Source organism: Diadema setosum, chromosome 20 (genome assembly GCF_964275005.1).
Source record: "Diadema setosum chromosome 20, eeDiaSeto1, whole genome shotgun sequence".
NCBI classification, from domain to species: domain Eukaryota; kingdom Metazoa; phylum Echinodermata; class Echinoidea; order Diadematoida; family Diadematidae; genus Diadema; species Diadema setosum.
This window is the reverse complement of record NC_092704.1, coordinates 28981362-28991861: the sequence shown is the minus strand read 5'-3', so window position 1 is coordinate 28991861 and position 10500 is coordinate 28981362. Positions and strand designations below refer to the sequence as shown.

Sequence of the window (10500 nt, the reverse complement as noted above, 5' to 3'; positions counted from 1 at the left end):
ATATTAATTTTCGCTGATATTTCCTGATTTGCTCTTTTAATCATGAATTCCTATTCATGCATATTTTGTGCTGGTTTAATTTTCCTGGTTTGATAATTGAGCATATTGAAGTTATAAATTATAATCATTGCTCAGTTGTTATTGTTATGGTTGAAGAAATTGACCATTTTAGGATAATTATGTTGAAGAATATTGCATTAGTTTTGGTTACCTTATTCACTGTATCTCATTGTAAATAGATCATCATTATGTCATTTAAATGTGTGACAGTGAATGTGTGAAAGTGATAGTGGGACAGTAATGATTTGAGTTCCACTACCTACCATTCATTAATTTTGTTTTTATTTATAATATCTATCATTTTGTTTTCCAACGTTCAGATTCTGGAAATTCCAGAAGCCTCTCTTTGTTCTGATTTGTTTGTAATATTTTAACCCCCCCCCCCCCCCGAGCCTTGTTTCCTAACAAAAGGGGATGTAATGTATATTTAGGATATTTTGGGGATAACTTCCTGTTCATTAACAACTCAACTTAATTCCCTTGCTTTTGTATACTCACCTCAGAATATAACACCAAGATTATTTACTATTAATTTCCTGTCGTTAAGTACCCTTGTTTGATGTTTACATCAAGGAGTCATTAATCACCCTCGTAACAACCCTTCTTTGTCCCTGGTTTAAATACCCAAAGATTATATACACACACCTTGTGAACTACCAGACTCTTTGTCTGCCCCTTATCTTATAATACTTCCTCCTCCACAAAAGAATCCCCCTCCTTTAATTGGTCAAACATCACCCCTTAGGACAACCCCTTTGGTCACTCTTTTTAGTTATCCCTTTTTGATTGGTTGTCTTACCAAAATTCTCACCCATCACCCATTGAACATTTTCCAAGTTTGGTGTTCTTTCCAAGCCCCCAAGAGAGATCATGATTTCGAAATCAGAGAGTAAACCTCTACTTGATATTGCTCTCTCTCTCTCCTGCATCTTGATACTTCTATATTTTACTCTGATGTACATACTCGTCATTTAACTTGTCATTGAACTTCATCATGATATTTCTGAACGATTGTGAATAAACACTTTGCATCGATGAAATGTACCAAAACTGTACCTGAGCTCCTTCATTTCTACTTCATAATAACATTCCAAATGTAACACCACCCGTTACATTACACCATACCCACCCCCTACACTTTTTCCTATTAAAAATGCATAATTTGTGAAAGTCGTCGATACACAAGTAAATTTGGAATTACTCGTAGTATGATTAAATGCCTATTGACCTATTGATGTGGCAGGTAATAGACATTGAGGAAAGTTGTGCTGTACAGCCAAAACTAATTATTGAATTAACAGGAATTTAATTTTTTTGTATCTTATAGTTTGAGATCGTTGTCATTAAATAAGTGTGGACGGATATAGGGCTTAAGGCGGATTATAGGTCCGAGTGATGAGGGAATCGCAATGTGTGATCGTCTAAGGGATCCCAGACTAGACTATCTTGTTGTCGAAGTCTAGCTTGGCAGGTTGGGGCTTTTCTGCCATTTTTTCCTCAAAGTTTTTTTTTTTTTTTTTAATTTTTTTTATGGCAGTTTTTCACCCAATCCTGGGGTCTCCTTCCCTCCGGGGACGCGGGCGGCTTCGCGCTTGTGGACGCGCGGCGGCGCTGGCGCTGTGTTCCTCACGGAACGGTGTATGGGCCATGGGGTGACACAAATCTGGGTGGCGTCGCTTCGTGTTCAGGTGGGGATTGGTAGAGGCGGAAATTGTTCATTTCTGGGCCTCTGCGCAGATGTAGTTTATACAGCACATGAAATGTTTTCCACTTGTTATGTCAAACTCGTAGGGAAGGGTGTATTTCGGAATGTTTGTTTTATTAACAATTGTTATTGTGGCCATTTATGCATCAAGAGGCACCGTGAGGAAAGCCGGCGGGTCACGGACGCGCCCGCCTGTGACTAGTGCCGAGCACTTTTCTGATGCAGGGGGCTTTTGTATATGGGTCTGTACGCGCTTGTGGGTTCCGAGTTGAGTGGGCTCGCCTGTCAATCAGAGAAGTCAATTGTAGTTATACTCGATGGGGATACTTCTCGGATTACCATGCAGGGAGTCCTCCGACAAGGGCCTAAGAGGCAAGGCGGGATCCGGGGTGCTTGTCTGTAGGTGGCCCGTATGCAGAGAGCACTGCCATATATTATGTTGTTGTATTCCACGGTGCAGATGCTCGTCATGAGATGAATACAAATTTGTGGAGAGAAAACCCGGGTCCTTCCAGAGTTAGACATAGCAGTGGCGTGTTTGAAAGCATTTACTACTTGGATAATATTTCTGTTTGTCGATGTAAAATTATCGAATCCTGAAACCGGAAAGTATAATTATGTATAACAAGCATTGGTATGATCATGTTTTTACTTTCTCGTCTATAAAGTGTACAACCCTATCATGTCATCATGAGTAACTATGTTATGTAATGTGGTAAGCACTTTTTGTTTTGGTAAACTTGTACTCTCCAATAAATCCACGAACATGCATACGCCATTCTCGGTTTGTATTTATGTCGGAGGTGCAGTGAGTGTAAGTTACATCACGGATGTTATACTTGTGGATTAAATCGTATAAGTCAGCAACATAATAATGAATCTTTTGCCACCCATGGGTATGAGGACAATCTACTCCATTAGTCTCAACTCTAGAACAATCATTCAGAGCCATGCACCTTCATACTTTTTACAAAGATGGTAACGTATGTTACTTCTCTTAAATCTACCTTTTGAAAATCTATATTTGCGAGATTAGCAGTCGCATGTCTCTTGAAGCTGAGTGATAACATATTTTTTAACATAAACCTAGACCCCTTTTGGTCAGAAAAACAATACAATTGTGTAGTACTCACTGTAATAGCATACCCAAGTTTGCTATACAAAGATGGTAACGTATGTTTTAGCAGATCTGGCGACACATTTCCATCAGGTATTTTGTTGTTAAAGAATGGTAAGCTTAAAAAGTTGTGTTAGGTTTTCACAGAACGTTAAGCTACTTTTCTGAAACTGTGAGTGGGCTTCTTCTTTATGCTCAATTTTTCCCACAAAGTTGAGGAAACATAAAAAATCATCGTTGGCGACATGCACTTTTAAGCCTTTTGGCCGAACTTAACCCTCCATCAATGGCTTAGTAGTATAATCTCGCCTTCGAAATGATTTTAGTTTTCGTTTATATGTCCCTTGGCATCACATAAAATCACAGGAGCATTTTGAAAGAGCTTTTTATCTCTCCTAGGTGAGTAGGAACATAAGCGACACGATTTTTGACCAATTGCGCCGAAATAGTGGTATTGGGCCTACTACGCGTTGCTAAATTCGTGGTTTTGTTTTAATATTTTACTGTGGAACTCATGGGCTGTATGACTCGTTGGTTGTATGATTCGTGGTTGTTTGTCTCGTGATGTGCACCCTTCGCATTTATGCAATTACGAATTCAATCTCCTCTCCCGTCAGTATAGCTCACTGGAAAATGATGAAACATTCATTCGTGTTCAAAATGCTTTTAAAAATGCGACTACAATCGGTTTCAATTTTGAATTACCTTTCTAAATTAGATGAAATTTGTGGGGTGGAGGTGAGGCGATCCTTAGGCTAGCTTAAAGGGACTGTACAGTAATGCTGCCCCCAAGGAAAAACGCAGTATCTAACATTTTTGTCGATTTTCACTATAGTCAGTGGGCAATCCTTGTTCATATGACATATTCAGATTTTTGAAAAAAAAAAATGTTTGGAAAGCTACTTTTCCGTAACTGCCAAACGCAGTATCTACACTTAACTTGCACTTTCCCCAGGAAAAACGCAGTATCTACATGATGAATATTTCCCCAAGGAAAAACGCAGTATCTACAAAGCTAGTCTTAATTACCAGACACTGTTAGCTATATAAGTGAATGCTTTGCCGGTTGTTCTGTAATTTGAACGTAAATTACTTTCTTTAGATATATTTGCTCAATAATAAGACATAATGTTCAAAATATCTAACCAAAACAATAATGATTAGTAAATATTTTGATGAGATCGTGATCCTAATATAAAACACTGTGTGTGATTAAGACTAACCGAGTGCACATTAAAACAATTAAACCAAATTTTGTCGCGGGGAAAATTACTCGTGAGCCTAGCCCTCAAGAAAAATTTATCTGCAGATAATGAGTAAGTTATTCAAAACTATTTCAATATTGAATGAATAAAGCTGATCGTTTGTCACACGAAGCGAGGTAAACACAAATGCATACATTGTGTTTACCTCGCTTCGTGTTATAATTTTTTGGAATGACTGAAACATCCAAAAACAAAGTAAAACAAAGCGATCGTAATAAAGTGTGGGTCCCACACTTTATTAGAATCGCTCTTTTTTGGATATCTCAGCCATTTCAAACCCAATTTTCGTCAAATAAATGTTGATTATCATGGAATTACATGCTCTTTCATATTTCATAAGAGGTTTCTAATTATTTCACCAAGAAATGTTAAAAACCTGAAATTAGTTCTCAACCAAAACTGTACAATCCCTTTAAGTATCAATCAGTTTTAAAAATCCGCTTCATATTTTATTTTAAGAGTAGAATAAATGCTAAGGAATATTTAATTTAATTTAATTGATGTTACAGTACGTTGTCAAGTGTTGCTATACGCTGACGGTTTTGAATCATCTTACCTTGTGTGGTCTGATACCAACTGCTCGTTGAATAATCTACGAAAAGAATAAGAAACCAGACAAACTGCATTCTGAGACCCTCTCCATCACACAGTTCATAACAGGGCAATGAATTTATTAGCAATTCATCACCCGATGTACGTTTGCCTTAGGTACTGTCTCTGAAACACTGATAATGGGACGGCCAAGTCAAATAAAACATGATTTAGGCCTATAGCACATTACCTTTCACAAACCTTATTTGAGTATAGCAACGTACAAACTTGATAACTCTTTGATGTTTTCAAAACGAAAACACCGATGACAAAGAAGTTAACTCACCACAATGGTCTTCATCACTGTTATCGGCACAGTCGACGATATCATCACACTCCCAGCTGCCTGGGATGCAGGAACCGTCGTTACATTGAAATTGATCTGAAGCACATCCTAAACGTAACGAAATATTTCAAATACATATACTTATTTTCATATGCATTCCAAGTTTAGTAAAGAAAAAAGATCACATAGATCTATTTCTTATGAACATGTAGTTGCTGACTGCGGTTTTTTTTTTTCTGTATATTCTTTTAGCCAATTTTGTGTTGTTGTTTTTGTTCGATTTTCTTTCTTAGATTTTACAATCAACAATCAAGACTTTTAAATGAATCCCTCCCTTTTTGAGTTTTATTTTGTAACATCCCAGAAATTGAATATATAGCAATGGATAACATTAAATTTCAGTTGATATCAGTGAGGCTTTGTTATGTCCTGTAAATTCGAATCGCGCATCGAATTGTAAATAAAAAATGAAATATCTCCTAACGTTATGTTCTGGTTGAATAAATATAGGTTTTCCCGGCCAATTTCGCACTTTTTTCAGTCCAATTCCTAATTGCTGCATTCAATTTAGCACAATTTAGCCTAGACGGCATGTTCGGTATTTCAGTTTTATAGAGATAAATATATCACGATATAGTGATATCTTTTCATTCAAATTCATTTTGGAGCATTCAAATTACCTATTACATCATTCGAATCAGCACTTTTTCGGTTCAAATTCGTAAGACAAGCACCATTTCGCAAATCGTTCATTCAATTTAGCACGATATAGTCACGTGATCATGTAAACGCTGCGCTCGTTCATTCGAATTCATTCTTGGGCATCCAATTTCGCATTTACTGCAGTCAATTTAGCAGACACGTTTATGCTTTTATTCTGATATCACCTTTGCAACAGTACTTTCAAAATAAGTGTATGTGTTTATAATGTTCGATAGCATTATTTCATTCACAGATACATTGATCTTAAGTTTGTTTTGTCAATAATTTGGAGAAGGAGGTTTCAATTTACATGATTATTTCTTTCATCTGCATGTTTCATTATTTTCATTTGGTGGGTGCTAGATTGCGTTAATTATCATCAGGAATAAATAAAAGTTCATGGATCAGCTCTAGCCATCAATTTGTCAAGGTTATTACCCTCAAATGCTTCTATGATTCTTTCCCTGTTTTCTTGAGAGATACGCCTGTATCTAACTCGTGCTGCCATGACTGGACATAAGAAAGTGAAATGAATCTATGGTACTGGTGCAAGCATGGCATGTATAGTTCTGATAACATGTATGGAAGAAGAGGGGCGTTACAGAACAACAAATTTGAGTTATTTAGGGTCAAAGATACCTTTACTATATACTTAACAGTGTCTGGATGAAACAAAAATTCACATTTAAATACGCATAAATCACGGTTCTCACCTTTTCAAAATAGAAATAACATTACGCCAATTAGAATGAACATATTTGGAATTTGACTGCCCATACGCGAAATTGAATGACTGAAATACCATTTTCCGCCAGTGCTGGCGAATTTGAATGACTGAAGAGCACGTGCCAATTTGAATGCCCGTTTTACGAATTCGAAAGGCACATGTGCGAATTTCATTGACCGAAATGCTAAATTGAACGAACAAGTTGCAATTTTGAATGACAGAATGTGCAGTGACGAGGATTTTCGCTATTAAAATTGAATGAACCTTTTATCAAATGGACTGACAAAAGTGCGAAATTGGCCGGGAAAACCTATATATAATTAAATATATGACCTTGAATTTAATCTGCATAAAAAATTGACTGTTTGTGGATGATAGCAATGATTGAGCGATGAATAACAATATACACAAATAAATATTGTTACCGTGAAATAACACAATTGCATTCATATATAAAAATAAACAGTCTACAGGTTGTATAATCAGCACAATTATACATATCATGCTACGATTAAATATGCTGTTCATGCTACCACCTAAAATACACAAACAAACACACTTACGCACACACACACATTCACACATGGATAATAATGCAAATGCAACAGAAATTATTACGGCAACATGTGATATGACGACTTCAGAGTAATCTAAAATGATTTAAAGGGGATGGATAGTAACTGACCAGTGGGAATCAGTGGGAATGCTGGGGGATGATTGTTCCAATCCTTGTGGGATTCATCAATAGAGTACATTATATATCTATCTTAATGTTTCCAGGTTAGCATGCCTGTACAGTGACGGGGCATTAAACTGCACATCACTTAATTATGAGACCGTTCTAAAGCAAATAATTTTCACACAACAATAGATATCAATGCACTCTTAAATGAATCCCACAAGAATTGGAACAATCATCCCCCAGCATTCCCACTGATACCCACTTGTCAGTTACTAGCCATCCCCTTTATGGATGACTTTTCATTTATCAATAAAAAGTGTCATTCATTATTACGATCTGACTTAAAAGTATGATGATTTCCTTCTACTGGGGTAGCAAACAACCAGCGAGGAAAAACAAAGCCTTGGTGAGAATCAAAAACAAATTAATCATCAATTTACATTTTGTTTTATTCTCATGACATCAGGCATGGTTTATACATGCACACGATACACGGGTTGTTCTCCCTGTTTGTTGTTGTTTTTTTTAATCTCCCACTATTATTTCTGAATAGGGATTTCAGGTGTTTATTATTTTCTACATCTCATACATCCTTATAGCAGTCAAATGCTTTTTTTAACGTATATTATGTTCTCTTTCTTTTGCTTGTCATAAGTACATGATAGGGCTATGATATCGTCATATACAGTACACACCTTGTTGGCAGGAGCCCTGGGAAAGCACAATGTCATCTATGGCGATATCACCTGTGTAGCTACTCCCACATACACCCTCAAAGGTAATGTAGAATGGCTGGGTGTAATTGTCGATGGTGACCTGCATAGATGATAAAGAATAAAAATAATAAGACGTGATGATATAAGAATTATCTTCTAATTCATTATAATGTAATGTATTCATAAAAGGGTGTGACGCATGCATTATTGTAAATCCGTTCCACCTCATTAGGAACTACCTTTATTTCTATGTGATATAGGAAATGTGAAGGCCGTTTGCAACGAGTTAGGGACTTAATGCAGGACCTAACAGGGATCATGTATGTTGTTAATGGGTCAGATAGGACGAAAAATGACCAGACAGGCCTTTTTTTCACTGGTCATGTGCTTTTTATTGCCCCTCCTGTTCTCCACTAGTCCACTGCCTGGACTGTTCTCTACGCACGAGCTACCCGTGCGCGCTTCTCGGCTCACACACAGATATCAGTTACATCATTGACACAATACTATAAAGCACTAACCGTACGGACACGCACGCACGGACACACAACCTGTCTTATTCGGGCGGACAGATCAGAGAGGATACGCGATCGGTGGGGATCACGCTATCAGTGTGGTAGACATGTGATTTACGCTGGCGCACGATCGGAGGGATATAATACGATAAAAAACGGCCAGTATCTGGTCTAGTTCTCCACCAGTCAATACATTCTACATTTCTTTTCCTGATTCCTCTCTTGTCATGACATTTTCCCTTTCATCAAACTCTTCTCATCGTAACTAACAGGGGAGATGTGGAAGATGGGTGGAACGAGAGGTTAAACAGATGATATTCTGGAATTAAGGAAATGTGTAATAACGAGTTTTAAACAGCTTACGTGTGTGTGTCTCTGTGTGTGTGCGTGTGTGTGTGAGTGAGCAAGTGTATGCCGCTGTTCATGCGTGTGTATGCGTGTGTGTGTGAGTGCGTGCGTATGCATGTGTACGCTCGTGCAAGTGTTATATATATATATACATTTTATATATATATATATATATCGTCGGTTGAGAATAAGTTGTGTCCGTGTAATTCTTGTTTGCCTGTTACTATAATTATACATGTGTAATCCATGCTGTTTGTTTGTTTGTTTGTTTTTTCCCTTCTTTGTTGTCATGCCAGTGGAAGGCGAATTTCTGTATTTTTAACAGACGATATGGTTCCTTGTATCATTGTGTCCTTGTATCCTTGAATCACACAGATTACCAATCAAGTGATGTGCATTTATTTCACCAGGGACATTTAATTATTTTAGTCTAAATTATGACAACTATTATTTGTGAAATACTTTGATGTCTAATTGCTGTCTTATATTCTCTTTCTTTCTCTCTCTCTCTCTCTCTCTCGCTCTGTCAGCTCCAATTATCTAAGCATTGCAATAGTATACTCGATACAACATCTTCTTTCATACATTCATTCAATACCATTATGATTATAGTCTTGAGAAACATATATGTCATTACTTACCTGTGTTTCATTCCACACGTTGCCGATTTGGCCCATATGTGAGAATAACACGTCGCCTCCACTAGCTGTACTTGATGCTGACTTGTAGACATTCAGTGAATTAATTGTGCTACCGTACATATGGTACCAAAATGTCAGACACTGGGGCCCGTAACGGTATTGGGCGGGGCTCGTTAAGCGTGCTACTTGGCCGGAATAACGTGGAGAAGATGTCTCGATGTACATGTAATATCCGTCTGAAAGGAAAGGTAAATGCAACAAACATTCGGAAGGTTCGTTGATCCGATAATACATAAGTTGATAAGGTTTTTTTTTTATTTTGAAGGTTCATTAATCTTAAAACAAAAGAAAAAATGAGGTTCGTAAAATTCTGAAGTTTCGTCAGAACCGCACTTTGTTTTGATTAACGAATCTTATTTCCACTTTCAGACTAACGAACCTTTGGAATAAAGAACCTTGATATTTAATTTTTGGTTGATCGAGTCTTCTGAATATAATGAACCTCATTTCGTTTTCAAATTAAAGAACCATTGGAATAAAGAATATGTCCCAGATACACACATGGGATACAAGTACACAGTGAAGGCAAACAGAGGCACACATACTCACATGTATTACCGATATAAAGCCAAACTTTTACGTTGAAGTGAGAAAGCCAGAAGAAATCTTGTATCCAAGACTTTCAGTAGCAGCTTTCCATTAATTCTACTTCGTTGAAACTCTGTCCTTCTACCAGTGAAATGAACAGACAACATAACACAAAGTATAAGGAGACAGCATCCTAGCGTTCTACAGGGAGGGGGGGGGGCACCTTTTATGTACTTCGGTACGGTGCTGCGAAATTGAAATGCTTAAAGGTATAGTATAGCTTTTGTTTGGATTTTTTGGAATATGCCAATCATTTCACAACAAATTGATATTCATCAAATTACTTATATGATATGAAAAATCATATATAGTTCTAAGAGGAATTCAAAGTTTATCTGATGAATATATCTCTTGAAATGGCCGAGATATCCAAAAACAGGGAGGGGACCCGTCTTTTATTAGGACCACAACCAAAACTATATCATCCCTTTAACCTACGAAAAGGCTATATATACTGTGAGTGCTTACTGCCGGTTGTATGGTCCCCGCTTGGTCCA

The 10500-nt window shown here is 37.2% G+C and overlaps 1 protein-coding gene across 1 annotated transcript in view; it reads right to left on the bottom strand.

Annotated features, from left to right (window-relative positions):
- Positions 1-10500, bottom strand: part of LOC140243580 (MAM and LDL-receptor class A domain-containing protein 1-like) — a 95541-nt gene that overhangs the window by 28475 nt on the left and 56566 nt on the right. The gene's annotated exons all lie outside the window — the stretch shown is intronic.